Consider the following 16,864-nt stretch of genomic DNA (forward strand, 5'->3'; position numbering starts at 1 on the left):
CCTGCAAATGATGTAGAACAGAAATTTCGTAGAGGTTTTTAGATCAATCAACTTAAAAAGAGGAGAAAGAACATTTTGTTAGACAACACAAAGTATATTAGTGAATTTGGAGAGACACATTCTTCATGTGTTGAGGACACATTCTGTTCATGTTATTCTAGTCAGACTGAGTTTATGTGTTTCATTTCCATTTACTCTCTTTCTCATTTTCTCCTTGGCTTTCCCAAAGATGGGCCGTGTAACAATATTCTCCTGCACAATGCCGTATGGTCCCATCCATCTAGCTCTTTACCAGACTGCATTCCCTAACAGTGAACACAAAGTGTCACTGTGACTGCATGCTAATAGTCTAAAATTCAAAAAAACTTGCCTAAATTTGAAATTCATTCACTTGCCAGTTGGTGTTTTATTCGTATCTTCAGTGTTTAGCTATCCTTAAGTTGGGCAAGATTTTAATTATTTGTGTTTTTACCTCTTTGTCTTTCATAGACTAAAGTGGAATTTTTTTTTTCCTTTTGATGATACTAGAAAGAAAACAAAAGAACAGAGATTCTGAACACCTCAGTTTTGGGGTCTGATGACATGTGAATTCATGCGCATTTAAGAGAGAAACTGGTCCATGGAAGTTGTTAATGCCCTCAGTGCAGACATTTCTGGTCCACAAGGCACCATGTGTTTTATCACTGAGCTAGATAAAGGTGTTCTGCTCAGAACTGAAAAAACATTTATTCCTGTATATGTACAGCAGGAATATCAAATTATAACTGAATCCTTAAAAACCTATCATTCTTTTTCTTAAAATCTTGGTCTTATAGAGTAATACTGACCAGCAACAGCTGCTTCTGAATGTACTTTCAGGAGTAAAGAGGAAGATTTGCCTTCATTTCCCTTTTAATATCTTAATATTATTAACTTTCTCCATGTTTGGGGTATAGAGATTTCTGAAATGAATATCTGCTCACTCATTTCAGACCCACATCAAGAATTTTCTTTTGAAATCGATTACAGGACTCCATCTTATTGGACACACCAATTGTTTTACCATGTCTGAGTATTTGTAGCCTCAGAAACATACAAATTAATTTTAAGTTCAGTATTTATGTAGAAAAACTGCAAGGATGAAATGGAAAGCTTCTATTCTGAGATATGCTATGTGGGTTGTATTGCTCCCAATACTTCTATCTGTCCCGGGTTTCATTATTTCTTCATGTATCTGGCTGTGGTAGTTTTCCCTTAAACCAGTCCCTCTAGCTATGTTCTCCCCAGCCTCGTTATTACCACTTTCTAAATTTATGATCTGCCATGAATGTGTTAATACAGCACATTATGGATTCATACTGAGATATCAGGCAACAGATGAGGGGTACAACTTCTCCTGATAGTTGCCATGTTCTTTTGTAGAAGAGATACTGATTAATCAACATTTTATGGCAATTCCTCCATTTCTACCTTTGCACTGCTGGGCAAACTCTTTAACCTTGGTTTATTTATTTTTTTAAATAAGAAACAGTGTGAAAAGTTATTATAAACAATGAATTCATTTAAAAAATAATGGTTAGTCATTTTCTCCAAATTTTAATGTAATGAAGTTAAAAAAATCAGGTAACTTCTTTCAGAATAGCATTTCAAAGTTCCTTGCGTTAGTCCCTATCTGAAGTTTAAGAACTTAGAGCTAGAGCTAGATTGACTTTTTATAAAAATCAATATGAGATGTTTGAGTTTTCTTCTGTTTTGTTTAATGAGCTTAAATTACCAGAGGATTTACAGAGACCTAGTGGCTACTCTTCAGCTGTGAATTTCTAATGTCTGGAATGTATAAGAATTTGAGATCTTATCTGGGGGCTTGGCATTTGGATTTTAGAGAAGGACAGTATATAGCCTCATTCTTTTATTCTTGTATTACACAAGCTATTTTTATGGGCAAGGTGTGGTGCTAACACCTACAGGTACAGAGAGTCAAGGTATTTGCTCTCACAGGCTCATAGTTGTGCCAGAAGCAGCAAATACATAAGAAAGCACTACAGAAGCACTACAGAATTCTACTACTGTAGAATCTACAGCGGGAGAACAGAGGTATGAGTTGTATCCACATACCCAAAATGCTTCCTCATATTTCCTCAACACTGTCTGGCACCTAGACCTTGGATGGCTGCCCAGTTGAGCATACCTCAAAGCCTCTGTGCTCACAGATTCTGTTCTTTAAGGCAGTTTATCTACATGCATAGAACCTTTAGGTCCTCCAAGCAGTTCTGGACTAGAGGAAGCACCATATTCAATGACTTCCAAAAGGGTCTAGTGATGCAATCCCAAAATGTGGGAAGTTGACACCTCGTGAGACAAACAGACCAATGGGAGACAGCTCCAGAATAATCCTGTAGATAAATGTCTTCTAATGGACTTTTCTGAGTCGTGACATTTCCATGCATCCTATCTAGAAACATCCCGAAGCAGTGTCTGGCCAGCGCAGTTCTGTATCACCCTGTATCACCCTCCCACTTCTCCATGACTTGTTCCCTTTTTGCTCATTCTTGCAGCCTTGGGATTTCACTCCTCTCAAAAGCATTGAAAACTTTAGCCTCACCTCAGTCTATGTTATTTAGGGAAGCAAAGCTAAAATAGTGGTCAACTTGATTTATATGAGGGGGGGTAGGGTAGGAGGAGTGGAAAGTATTGATCAATAAACATTGCAGAGGGAGGTGAGGTTTACTTAAAATATGCAATGAGCTTTTTTTTTTTAATACTTCTCTCTCAGAAGTCTCTTACCCATTATAAATTACTACTTTGATCAAGAGAGACAGAAAATCTAAAAGTGAGAAAATAATACAAGTCTATTAGTTCATCACTCTAGAGATACCATCACTCCACACTGATCTTAATAACATCTAAAATCCTCACCCAGAAGCCCAGTCAATGATCTCTAATCCCTTTGCCCATATTATTTATTACCTTTTAAGGATACTATCAATGTCCATTTTTCTTCAAATTCTGCAGCTTAATTTTTAATGCAGGTTTTGCCTTAGCAATGCTTTCAGAGACTGTTAACACAATTTAGTTAATTGTGGAAAAGCAGCACATAAATTCCTAAAGATGTCCACATTTCTGACCATCTGGCCCTTCAATTTCAGCCATTCTTGGCCTTCAAATTTTCCTCTGAACTTCTTGTCCTTCATATTAAATCCAAATCACCCACATGAGGATTCAAGTTTCCCCCCGACCCTTTCCTATGTATTTCCAGGACGATGCTTGTCTTCTTGCTTTGATTCCCTTGTTCATCCCGAAGCAGCTTCCTTTTCTTTGCCATCGAGTCACTTACTTTTCCTCAGTCAACAACTCATCCTTCCTTAAGAAAGAAGACCCAGTAAGCACAAAATACTTCCTCCCTTTAGTGATCCTCCCTACCTCAAAAGCAGCATGGAGAAAACCTCCATCTCCCCAAAGAAAACTTGGCAATCACCTGCAATCTAACAGTCTTTTAAGATTACACACATTCCATATGATAGAAATTTGTCTGGTTTCAAACCTGAACTCAGAATCAGACGTTGGCAAAGTCCCAAAAAGTCCCATTTCTAGAAACAGTTTCAGTGATCCAAGCTGTAGCTTACTCTTCACTCTTCCAAATGCAATCTTTGCTTCAATTAAGCATAGCTATATAATTTATTGTGTGAATCAGTACACTTTTGAGACTGAAAAGGGCTTCAGAGATTAGATATAAAGTAGGACTTTTTCAAACCAACAGGTGTCCAGTTACCCTACTTTTAGCAGTCTACAAATAGTGTTACCAGCCTACATTTTGAATGATAAATGTTCAGGAATGACTCCTTGAGATTTTTTGTTTGTTTTTAGACGCTCAACTCAAGGGCTAGTGCATTTCAGAAGGAAGAAAATGAGAACACACAAGTAAAATCTAAGCATAGTGCTTAAGAGTGAACATGCTATTATAAAATAGCTTATGAGTTCTGGGAAGTCACTTAACCTCATGACACCTCAGTTTTCATATCTGTAAAATGAGAATAAGTATGTTACTGACCTCATAGTATTGTGAGGGTTATATAAGTAAAGGCGTTTAAAATGCTTCCTCACATATAGCACTATGTGTATTAGCTAATAATAATAACAGCAGCAGCAGCAGCAACAACAACAACAATATTACCTGGCATGAGGTGCAGCATAGAAAAAGGACCTTTCCTATGGTTCTGGATATTAAGATTACCATAGGAGCAGCTTATAAGACAAATGCCAAATCCCCCACGACTTTCTATTTCTGCAGAAAGCATGAGGAACATCAAAAATTAACTTCTGATTTCCTTATAATATTTAGGACCAAAAAAAAAAAAGATGGAGAAGGAGTTTGCAGTTTGGAGACACTTGCTTTCTCCTTCTCAGGGCACATTTCCTCCCATTGTTTTAACTTTTGTTGGGGAAGAAGACAGAAGATATCCAAGCGGTCCCATGCATCGTGTTTATCAGGAGTTCCAGAAAAAGAGTTTGAACAGAGAAAAAGAAACTGTGAATCTGAACAAAGAAAAATTGAAGCCCAAAGGAGAAAACAAGGTACAAAGGTTCACTAAGACCTGTGGAAAAAAATCCACCTACGAAGCTCCTCTCCCTGTGTTAAAATCAAGCAGGCATTTCTTTGCTGCTATGAATGCTCTGATTCCTTTCTTGCTGGGCAGTTAAGTGGGCTTGGATGTGGGGAATTTCTTCTGATCTTAGCCTTTTTATGGCCACAATGAACTGTCAGCACTGCCAGGGAAACCATTCCCTTCAAATTTCACAAGGCTGACCTTGTGAGGTTACCACCGTCTGTCCAAGGGGCAAGTGACCCTCAGAGCTCCCAGGAGAGCCTCTGCTAGCCGGCAGTGGAAAAACAACTACAAAAAGACACTCTCAAAAACCCCACATATCTCTCAAGCCAGCAAGAATCCCAAAGCCTCTCGCCTACGGGAGTCCAGGCTTATTTTTATTATCATATCTGACATCATTCCAGCAGAAATAGAAGACAACTGTGTGGATATCAAAAGCAGTTTATAGGCACGGATACCTCTGATGAAGAGTAATTGCACTGGAGAAAAACCTGAACTTCTAACTTGTCTCCATTGTCCGTAAGGCACTTGTCATCCTGCTGGGTTTATTAATTTTCACAATCAAAATTACCACGGATTTTTTTCTTCACCATATCATTGGTTCCATGGGAAGGGGAATTGAGGTTTCTCTTGCTTCCATTTTCCAAAAGGGGGGCATAAAATTTCCTAGTCTGGGCAACTGGGGAGCTATGGACTCTAATGGTCTCTGCCAGGTATAGACTTCCGTTTATAGGAATGAACCATTTATTGATTAGCTATCTGTCAATGTTTACTGAATTTTTTGAAGAAATCAGGGTAAAATTGCAACAAAAGCATTTGTGGCGGTATCCTTTAAAAGATGGCAGATTTGAATTGAAAAATAATATTTTTTAACATATTGACATTTAGTGCTAATTCATGAGCATGCTGTCTGACACTACAAAGCATGGATCAGAGCTGCTGGACAGGGCCTTTCTCCATTCTCCCTGGAAGGCAACAGAAGGCCAGGGAGCTCAGGTCTCCTGGGTCTCTCTGAGACCCAGGAGAAGAGCAACAGACAAAGGTCTCCTGACTTCCGGACCAGCGCTCTTTATACAACATCTAAATCTAATCTAAGAAAGGATAATCTTAGATGCTTAAAATGAAGTGTGAAAAAAGCAAACACTTTTATTCCCTTACTTATTGTAGTAAAATCATAGCTTAATGAGCTTGTTAGGGTGGATATATATCCAAGCACAAGGACTGAGTAGCAAGGAAGAACGTGTGATTGGATGATACGTCTTATGGCCATGCTGTGATCCTTCCACTTCTTCCTGGGCCTAGCCTGCTAATTGCTCTTGTCTTGGCCCCTCCTCTGACCTGTGATGCCTGAGACATGACACAGGCTCCAGAGTCATCTCTTCCTTCTCCTCTTTCCCATTAGCCAAGCCACCATCCCCTCAGGGCACTGCTTCCATCTGGAGAAATGCATTCCAAATCTCTTAAATAGTTTCCTCTAAAAGGAAGGTTCAAGTGTTTTTTTTTAAAAAAAAAAAAAAAAAAAAAAAAGGAAAATTAATTTTAGAAAAGTAAATAAAATATTTAAAGTATCCCTATATTTAGAAAAATTGATTGTTGATATTTTTGTTTTTAACAACTGATCTGTTTGAACATTTACGATACCCGGGCATTCCATACATCTCCCAGGTCCTCCGCGGGCTTGGAGCTGCTTCTGCACTTGAGGAAGTTTCCTGCCCGAGCCAAGTGCATTCATTATACCATCTCTCTAGCTTATTTTGTAACACAGTACTGTTGATTGACATAACTAATAACTAATAAACTTTGAAGTCTAAAACCTGAAATGTAAGCAAGAAAATAAGCTTTGACTCCAGACATACTTTTTTTTCCATCTATATTGTTCTGCAAAATTCAGAATGAACCATGGAAAGATGTAGGATTTCGTACTGCTATGAAAGATCTGATGTCCAAAACCATCAGGATTCAATCTTGGATACTCCCTTTAACTAGGAAGAGTTCAATGCCCTAAATGCAGAGGACTGTAAGGACACAAGTTGGTGGTGGGTATTAAGGAGGGTGCATATTGCATGGAGCACTGGGTGTGGTGCATAAACAACGAATTTTGGAACACTGAAAAAAAAATTTTTTTTAAAGGATGCAGGTGATGGTCTGAGGAAGGGAAGTAGGGGGGTATCAGAGGAAAAAATCGTAGGGCTAGCCATAAGGAAGAAAGGATGCATCTGCCTCTTGCAACATGAAGGGTGACCTTCATCATGAAGACTTCTTATTACAAGTCGACCTCCTAGCTGCTTTCTTTTTTTTTTTTTTTTTAAGATTTTATTTATTTATCAGAGAGAGAGAGGGAGCACAGACAGACAGAATGGCAGGCAAAGGCAGAGGGAGAAGCAGGCTCCCTACCAAGCAAGGAGCCCGATGTGGGACTCGATCCCAGGACGCTGGGATCATGACCTGAGCTGAAGGCAGCTGCTTAACCAACTGAGCCACCCAGGCGTCCCCTAGCTGCTTTCTTTTTGAAAAACTGGTGAAAGTGTGAGATCCGATCCAAGAGGTATGGAAATATTGCTACAGCAATAACTCCACATTAGTCGCCGAAGAGATGTGCTCGCCTTGAAATGCCTTTCAAAAATACAATTTGCTCCTTTGAAAGGTGTCGAGGCTGCCAATATCTGTTTGTCGGCTCATGCCCATTGCATTCGTAATGTATAATAAGTAGGAGCAATTGTCTCCTTAATGTGATAATAAAATGTTCATCACTTAAAAGTAAATACACTCCAAAATAAGCCGCTGTAGTTTTGCTCAGGAGCTGTGCTTTTTATAATGGGTATCATAATGAAAAACTCCCTATTAAAATTATTGTGACTTTTAATAAACTGGTTCTCCAAATGTGAAAAGTCTGTGTTGATACACCAGGATTATATGGCTGGGAAATAAAGATAGTGAGTATTTAATTCTGAAAGGTAATAAGACAGATTACGCCATTTTTTATTTTTAAATGTGCTTGTTCCAACATTTATAAGAGCAACCAGATAAACCTGCCAACATCTGTTCCTCTAACACAAAGAACCGGCTCTAATAAAATTTTGGTCATACTATTACAAGATCTTAGCATGAGTGTGAAGAAATCTCAGGCAGAATGATGACAAACTTGACATTAATTCTTCACTAATATTGATATGCCTAAAATCTTTCGGAACATTTAATGTGCCTATAATCCTGAACCATTTGACAGCTTTTACATAATATTCTAGGCAAAGGTGACCTGATACTCCTCTGCTGTTGACAGTGCAGCTGAAATGGCCCTCCAATAAATGAGGCAGGATTATCTAGCCAAGATGGCAAACAACAGCTTATAACACGCACCAGAAAATTTCCATAGCATGCTGGATCTTTGCCGTCAACGACACATGGATCACGCCTGAATATAAAGCACACATTTCCCTAGACGCCTAATAAGTTTTAAAGGACAAAAATATGCAAAACCCATTTCAGATGTAAAGACCAGTTCTGCGCTCCACACTTAGAAGTATAGGAAGTTCCATCGAAGGAAGCCCTGAGCCTTTTAGCATTGTGTTATTGTGCCATCCCCTTCGTTGTATTCTAATGACTCTACAGAGAGTCTCCAGCTTAAAAATCATGGAAGAGATATTGTAATGGCATTGCAGGGTGACAGATGGTGGCTACAGTTGTGGTGAGCCCAGCATCATGTTTTAACTTGTCGAATCATGATCTTGTACCCCAGAAACTAACTAACATTGTGGTTCGACTAAATGCACAGTGAAAAATTAGTAAAAAAAGAAAAGAAAAGAAAAACAAAATAAAAACACAAATTACAGGAGAACGCAGGCAGTACACTAGATACGAGTTGAAAGAAAATAATGAAAATAAATAAGCACCGAGTAGTTGTAGGTGGGATCATGACATTTGTGTAGGACTTGTGTAATTTGTTTTAAAAATCTGCATCAGCATGGCTTGTAGTGAGTGCTACTTTGGCCCCTCAATTTATGGGAAAATAATCAAAGAGCTTGGGTGTTGTCAATTCATAGCCTACAAGTTACCTGTTGTAAATTTAGTTTATAACAGTGTGATTAGCTGCCGCATGGCCAGATTGTCTGAATGCTCTTCCTCCTGTTGGGAGCTTGACAATTGGAATGCCACAGAATATCAATACCGATCTTTTACAGCCCTTTGCCAGAGCAGCCTCGGGATACGCTGAGCTGGCGCGGTAACTGCATTAGAGAATTGAGTTTGTTCTTTTTCAGAAGACAAATATACTATCTTTGAAACCACTTACGAGGAAAAAAATAGACGTTAAATGCTAGTGCATAATACCAAACAAAACTTGTGCACAGTAAGGGTAACCTGGCATTGTAAATGATACGGGATCCTGAAACTCCAAGAGAAAAATGGTAGCAAAGAGGGGCAAACCCAGAACCCATGACAGACGACATGCTTAGAGAAAGAAAATGTGCATGGCTGGGGGGGGGGAGGATTGCAGCCTGTAACAGTCAAATCTAAAGCAGTGTTGTAATATGTAATAATAACAGTGAAACCATTGTGTTGTAGCCTCTTAGATGACTAAGGCTATTTTCTGAAATATTGTAGGATCCAGAGGGATGAAGCTGAGCTAGAAATAAAAGTTGCAATGTTAGTTGCCAACAAGAGAGAAAACATTAATGGCTTTGTTTGGGAAACAGTCAAAAGCGGACAGTCAGCTTGTGTTGAGAAAGATTTCAGTTACTATGGAAAGGCTAGCGTGGTTTATTATTCTTCATGGAACACTCTAACTTTTGATACGTACATAGACTCACTGCGAGATCTCAACCTTGCCATAATTAAAACACTAGACATATTAAATTAAGAAGCACTTTATAAATTGTGAGCCAGCTTGAGCGAATCAGTGCAATCACTTTTATAAAACAGTATAGAGGCACATAATTTCTGAATGAAGCCTACTTTATGTCAAATTGAATAGATTTATCTTTATGAAAATCATGCATAAATACGAAGCTATTATCCCTGTGAGCAGAATTTTTAGAAACTGTAGGTAGGCGCTTGGTGACTATTTGAACACTACATAGCTCTTATTCCCCTCCCAACTTTTACTTACTTTTTCTAATTTCCTCTGGCACTCATGAGTCCGCAATTCTATGGCTACATAGAACACAAGATTCATCAGGGACATGACTCCAAACGGCATTTGGGTACTCCTGTAGCAATTGTGTCTACAGATTGGCTGCCTTGTGCATCACACCTGTGAGGACTGTGGCTTGGCCCTTCATTTGGACAATACTCCAGCCATTGTAAAAGTGACCCAAAAATAGTCTTTTGAAAATATCTACCTCTATGATCTCACAAGGTAGAGACTTTGCTGACGAATCTACTCGTGGTTTGATTTTTGCAGAACAGTGTAGACTAGATTGTCCATTATATAAATGCTTTTACAGAAGAGCTACATGCTCATTTGAAAAGCAAATTCTAGGGGCGCCTGGGTGGCTCAGTGGGTTAAAGCCTCTGCCTTTGGCTCAGGTCATGATCTCAGGGTTCTGGGATTGAGCCCTGCATTGGGCTCTCTGCTCAGCAGGGAGCCTGCTTCCTCCTCTCTCTACCTGCTTCTCTGCCTACTTATGATCTCTGTCTGTCAAATAAATAAATAAAATCTTTAAAAAAAAAAAAAGAAAAGCAAATTCTAAGCATTCTGATGTGAATACTAAATGGAGTCATTCTCTTCATTAGAACATTTTGTATTGTATTATCAAGAAATATAGAAAATGAAAACAAACGAACAAAAAAATAATACCAATGACAATTATTTATTAGGTGCCCACTATTTCCCAAGGACTGAACTGGACATTTGACTTGCATCTCATTTACTTTCCTAATATTAGGAATTAGTGTGCAATGAAATAACCTGTCCATAGCCTCAGAGATTATAATGTAAATGATGAAAAAGAGTTCTGATATAATTTTTTAAATATCTCCAGTCAAAAACTATGTACAAAAACTTATTTTTAAATATAAAAACATAACAGGTCAATAGATCAAGATATTTATGGAACTAGGAAAATTATATTATCATGTGATTTTTAAATATATTGTTCTCCTTTTAATCATGTACACTCTGGGTTGTATGAAAAGATTGGAAAAAAGTAAATGTATTATTTTAGACATAAAAATGAAGTGTTGATGTGAATTTCACAGCACTAAGTAATTGCCAATGCCCCATTGAAAGTTCTTGTTGCTTATTCACACAGTAATTATGGAAAACAGACCCACATTTCCAGTCTGTTGATGTAGGCTGAACTGGCAATGTTGCAGACTCGGTCCAGGTTGATGGAAGCAGAGATGGAGGGAAGTAGAAAAATTCTAGATGTGAACTCCTAGGTGGGACCAACAGAACTTGCAACTTGGTTGAATGTGGAGAGTTTGGGAATCCGGAAGAGAAAAAGAAAAATAATGAATGATTCTCTTGTTTTCAGTTTAAACAAATCATTCCATTTTCTGATGATGGGAAAGTCTGGGAGAGGTAAAGGGAAATGGCAAGAACATACTGATTTTTAAAATATGAAGTTAATATTAAGTTTGAGATTCCTTTCAGATATTCAGTTGGACAAGAAAAGGATGTGGCTTAGAGATATGAATCTGGAGCTCAGTATAGCTTAGATTTGGGCCAGGGAACTTTTTTTGTGTGTGAACCACTCATTTCACCCTTCCTAATACTACTCTGATTTCATTTTGGACATCATCTCTTTCCTCTTTGTGTAGTCTTAGTGAGGCGGTGAATACGACTGGGGTCCATGATCTGAAAATGCCTGATGTTTTGTCTTACCAGCCTGTACAACCAATGTATGCACACAGTGAGGATGTGCTGGCAAGTATGGTAACTACCAGCTCTCCAGGGCATGGGATGGGAGGGGATAGGAGGGAAAAGCCCTATTTTGCCCACACCTATGGTACAAATGCTCCCACCATGGCTTATTTCAACCTGCCAATGTGGTATCCCTCACCACAGAGTTGGGAAGAGATGTGTGGTAGGACAAGATTATATAGTATTTGCACCAACAGCTGCCATAGACAGAAGTAACCTCAAGAGCATGGATAGAAGTAATGATATTTACTGTTGTTGTGCCCCAATAATGGGTCCGTGATTAAAAAAGCGAGACAGACACAAAGCGAAGGTCAAGCAAAGCTTTATTTCGTGCCAAGCATCAAGAATCTAACAGAAGTTTCAGGGCCGCACCTCTTACAAGAGAGGGCGACCCTTCTCTGTTTCACAGACTAGCTTTTAAGGGCAAAGGCCATGCGGTTAGGCCTGGCCACGCACAGGTGGCCAATGAGATTGTAACACACACAGGGAACTCCATAGTGATGCTAGGTGACCAATTGAGTTACTATTTACCCTAGTAGACATTTGAACCAGCCTATTACACCTTGATTGGGATTGGTGCCAAAAAGGGTTCCAAAGGGTGGGGGCCCCCTACTCCTTGGTAGCTAGGGAGACAGTATGCAACCCCCTACTGATCGGATGTCTCCACCTGGCCTGACCCACCTTTCTGTCTGGGCTTTTGTTACCTGAAGCTGGTTTCCAGGACTTGTTTTTAAGTGAATCCCCTGGGGGTAGGGAAGCAGGGACAGTTTAACTTCAATGAAAGCCTCAGGCTAAATAGCTCCTTACACTGTTAAATATCAAATGGTGATTATCTTGTCAATTCATATGTAAGACTGAAACTAAGATAAGACTTACCTCAAATCTACTCGGGATAGAAACCCTGTCCTTGAGGAACTTACCTTCCAGAGGAAGATGACGTGCATAACACAGATATAATTTGCAAGGCTGTGCAGAGCAGTGGGAGGAGCTGATGCAGCACTGCTGCTTGTTTGGCTAACTCACTTTGTGATCATGTTCAGACAGTAGCTGTCTTGCTGAGCTTTTGAGATACCAGATGAATAGTTCTCTGTAGTCTTTTAACCCTGTTTCAAAAATTGTTTGCTTCTTTGACTCTGAATTAGTCTACAAATTATACACAACAGTTACCTAATAATTCCCCAATAATCACCATTTATGGTGAACTAACAGTGATTCTTTATCTTTTTAAATGGTGCTGGATCTCCCACCATTGCAATGATCAATAAGTTATATGATGTTTCTGAGACACGAAATGGTTTCACATGATAATTCACATGTGGAGTCTTTGAAAACTGGGAACGCAGGCTTATCCAATTTTTTACCTCCAGCTCCTGACATACAGAAAGCCCTCACAGTTGTGTGTTGAAGCGAATTGAGTAAATTTTTGTGGAAATCTTGTTGAACTGGTGAGCTGTGGTGAGTTACTATAGGGATATGTGCGAGGTTCTTTCTAATTCAATATTTTTATTAATGTGTTGAGGGAAGATGCAGATCTCAAAACGTATTCATAAAATTTTAAGACGATCCTAGCTTGGGAGGAGAACCAAACACCAGGGACACCCGAAATATAATCCAAAGAAGTTAGAACTGTCTACATAAAAGAAACTTGGCCTTCAAAAATGTAAATGACTGAATATGGAAGAAATGGTAAGAATTTTTTTTCCAGGCAGGGGAATAAAAGAAATCTGGAGTCTAGGGGTGATAATAATTTGCAAATTAGATCTGTGTTTAATGTGATATGGCTGTAAACAGAGCCAGAGCTATGTTGGCCTGAATTTAGGGAGATTGATGTGATAAATGGTCAGGAAATTAGTTGTCTTTCTCCATGGAATGCCTAAAGTTCAAAATTCATTGAAAATTCCTAATTTCATCCAATATCACTAGAAACAAGAGCAAAAATATAAATTCAGGAACCAAATATTCTTACAAATATTTGTAAGAATAATAATTGTTAATAACAGCCTTTATAGATTGAGTAGCTTGGGTACCTACTATTAGCTTCCTTAGGTACTCTACTGGCACAATTGCCTTAAAAACAACCTATTACGCAGCCTACATAATCTGGTCAAATCTCAGAAAAACCTTTCAGGTGGTTTTTCCCCATTTTACTCCTGAAGAAGAGATGTTAAAAGAGTTCAAGTAGTTTGTCAATCTGGTTTGTCAATCCAAAAGTCACCGCATCCAATTTCCATATTTAGTTGAGAACAAAAGGATAAGAATGTAATATTTAGTTAAGATTGTTACAAAATAGGGGTGCCTGGGTGGCTTAGTCGGTTAGCCTCCCACTTTTGATTTTGGCTGAGGTCATGATCTCAAAGTCCTGAGATCAGGCCTCTCCTCGGGCTGCATGCTCAGTTGAGATTCTTTCTCTACCCCTTCATCTGCCCCTCCCACAGCTTCTGCTATACATAAATAAATAAATAAAATCTTTAAGAAAAAGAATGTTACAAACATTTTCTTTAACTAACATGAGCTTTGCTTGTTTCTCATGAGAGGAAACGTAGTATGCAATGGTACTGTGTTAGCCCAACATATTCACTTGCTCTAGACATAGGAATCCACTTTGTAGGACAGTCTGTTGAGATAGTCTGTTGTCTATCTCAAATGCAGAAGACATTTCTACCTATGTGCCACCACTGAGTACGAGGGGGTAAGTTCAGGACATGCGCTCCAGCACTAAACTGACAAAGATTTCATTCCTGTTCCTCCACTTGTGGGTTATATGATCATGCACAGGTTGATTTATCTCTTTGGGCTCACTTACCTCAATAAAATAGCACTAATATACCTATCTCTTAGAGTGGCTAACGTGAGTGAAATGAGATAATACCTGGGACACAGTGAGTTCTTGGAAAATGTGAGCTATTATTATTGATCGGTGATGGAAATTACAAGTATTCCCATAGTCTATTACCAGTGGATCCTTTTGGAAATGAGTTGGGAGTTTCATAGACAGGATGACATTGATGCGAGGATTCCTCCCCTGCACACTCCACACTGTCTGATTCATCTTTGTTTCTTTTCCATTGTTCCCTTTCTCTCATGTGTCCTGTCCTTGCCTTTACCTTCATAATTTTGAATTTGCGTATGAATCTACCCATTCATGCCTCTAGATCATGAAGACAAGGAAAAATGCTAACTTTTTATCCTATAACATTAATAGACAGCTTTACTCATAGGAAAAATTGATGACTTAATAAATAAAACTAAATTCCTTTAAGCAATAACCAAAAAACCCCCACACCCCTCAATTTTACCAAAGAAAAATGAACAGATACAAAGGACAAATTTTATTCACTTGTTTCATAATTATCATTCATATTAAGATTCAAGTCACTGATTGATATATCAAAAACCCTGATTACTTTTAATATAGAATGAAATCTTCAATAATTTCAGATTGCATATAAGGAAGAAAGTAAAGTTTAACAGCTATTGAATTTTATTAAGCCTTAGGCAAAAATCACAATCAGATCAAAGGAGTTTTATCCAAAGGAATAAAAATGTAACAAATAAAGAGGTGGGGACAGGGATATCTGAGAAGCACTGGTCACTTCAAAAGCTATCCAAAACAGTCTGCTTTCTTTTTAAGAAATATCAAACTTTGTAACATTAATACATATGTGAAATCAACACATAATTAAAATAGACAGAACACTTACAATCTTTATTTGCTTCACAAATATTTTTGTTGCACTGGTCTTTTGATACCCTTTGCAACTACAGTGAGTGAATTATCTTTATTGCATGTCAGTGTTCAACAGTGGAAGAGGAGAGCTCTTAGTATGATACCAACAGAATATGCAGGCATATGGGCATACACAGAAACATCATTACGAACACATACAATTAAACCTTAATTTAAGGCAAATTGTTCACTCTCAATTTTAGTATGGTTGATTGAACTTGACTTTACATTGCTATTAAAAAAAAATGCACGATGCATTCACACACTACCAAAAAAAAAAAAAGAAGAAGAAGAAGATGAAGAAGAAGAAAAAGTAGAGGAAGAAGTCCTGATGTGTGACTATGGTAATTGTCAGAATGTTCTGGGCAAAGGTCAGAAAACAAGATGGCTCTAAGAGCTGGCTGTTGAAATTAACTCGTGCTAATGAGCATAGGTGATGAGGAATTCGAGTTTCTTTTATTTATCTTTGTTTTCTGTACAGTACATAGTGCGAAACCTTGGGCATAGAGGGTTCACGATGGTTTTTGAATGCAAGGTTTTCGAATGTTATAATAAAGTGTTCAGACTGGAGTTGGGAAGTTAATTTATGCCACTGTTCTGGACGTATCTCTAAACCTGATGAGCTGTCCATTTTGGAATAGTTCTGATTTAGTGAACTAGTTTAGTATTAGTAGAGTGACATCCCAGTGCCAGAACTGAAGCTCTTGCTCCTTGCCTTGCAGCTGACATATTGCTCCTGATGTAAATTAACCACAGAAAAGGTATGTCAACCTTTCAAAAAGTGAATTCATTGTCCCAAAATTTGTGGTTGGGAAAATGTGGAGATAGTTTAATGTCTCATTAAGATTCAGACCACCTGTTATTAGATAAAGAAAGAGACATACTGGGATTGGGGGGCTGGGAGAGTCATAGAACATACAAGTGAATGAAAATTGCCGAAGAAAGTGCTCTACAGACTCCAAAGAAGTGGGAGAAAATTCTGCTCTTGATTCAGTGCATCCACAGGCCTCTGACTAGCCTTTGACCACTATCCAAATCTAAAGTTTTTGGACTACTCTGTAGGCTATATACAGAAAAGGAAAATTTCTCTATGGTATGTAACACATAGTTAGGCATTGGACATAGTGTGATTAAACAGTGGTTTTTGAATGCAAGAGCAGTAAAGACCAAACCCTGGGCTAGCTGAGATCTATAGCATGATTTATCATTGCTCTTGAGTTGTTTCTTCAGATCCTCAGAGTAACTGCCTGAGCAAAGACAGGAGGGAATTATGTTCCATTTTTGTTGTGGCTTATCCAAGATCACAGACTCCTAACTTTGTTTTCTGCCTCCTGGTTGAGTTGCTTTTACATTCTCTTTCACACGGTCTCTTTTAGACTAGAGGTCACCACCCTTCTAATGTTATTTTTGAAAAATATCCATCTTCCTGGACTCTACCTGTTTAGGATTCAGCACACAGCTGTCTCATTTTGTGCAAAGCTCTTGGAATCCACCTTGGTCTGCCTAGTCTGGGAATGTCTTTTCTGTCTTCTGTTTGCCTAGTGTGAATATCCTGAGGTTCTGGCCTATGCAGTCTTGAAACTTGAACCTGATTCATTCAGAGGGGCTTTGAAAAATTTTTCTTTGCTACAGGCTGAAGTATGCATCCAACAACTCTGTCATGAAAACCAGCTGGCCATTGCCCAGATGGTG

Source organism: Neovison vison, chromosome 5 (genome assembly GCF_020171115.1).
Source record: "Neovison vison isolate M4711 chromosome 5, ASM_NN_V1, whole genome shotgun sequence".
Lineage (NCBI taxonomy): Eukaryota > Metazoa > Chordata > Mammalia > Carnivora > Mustelidae > Neogale > Neogale vison.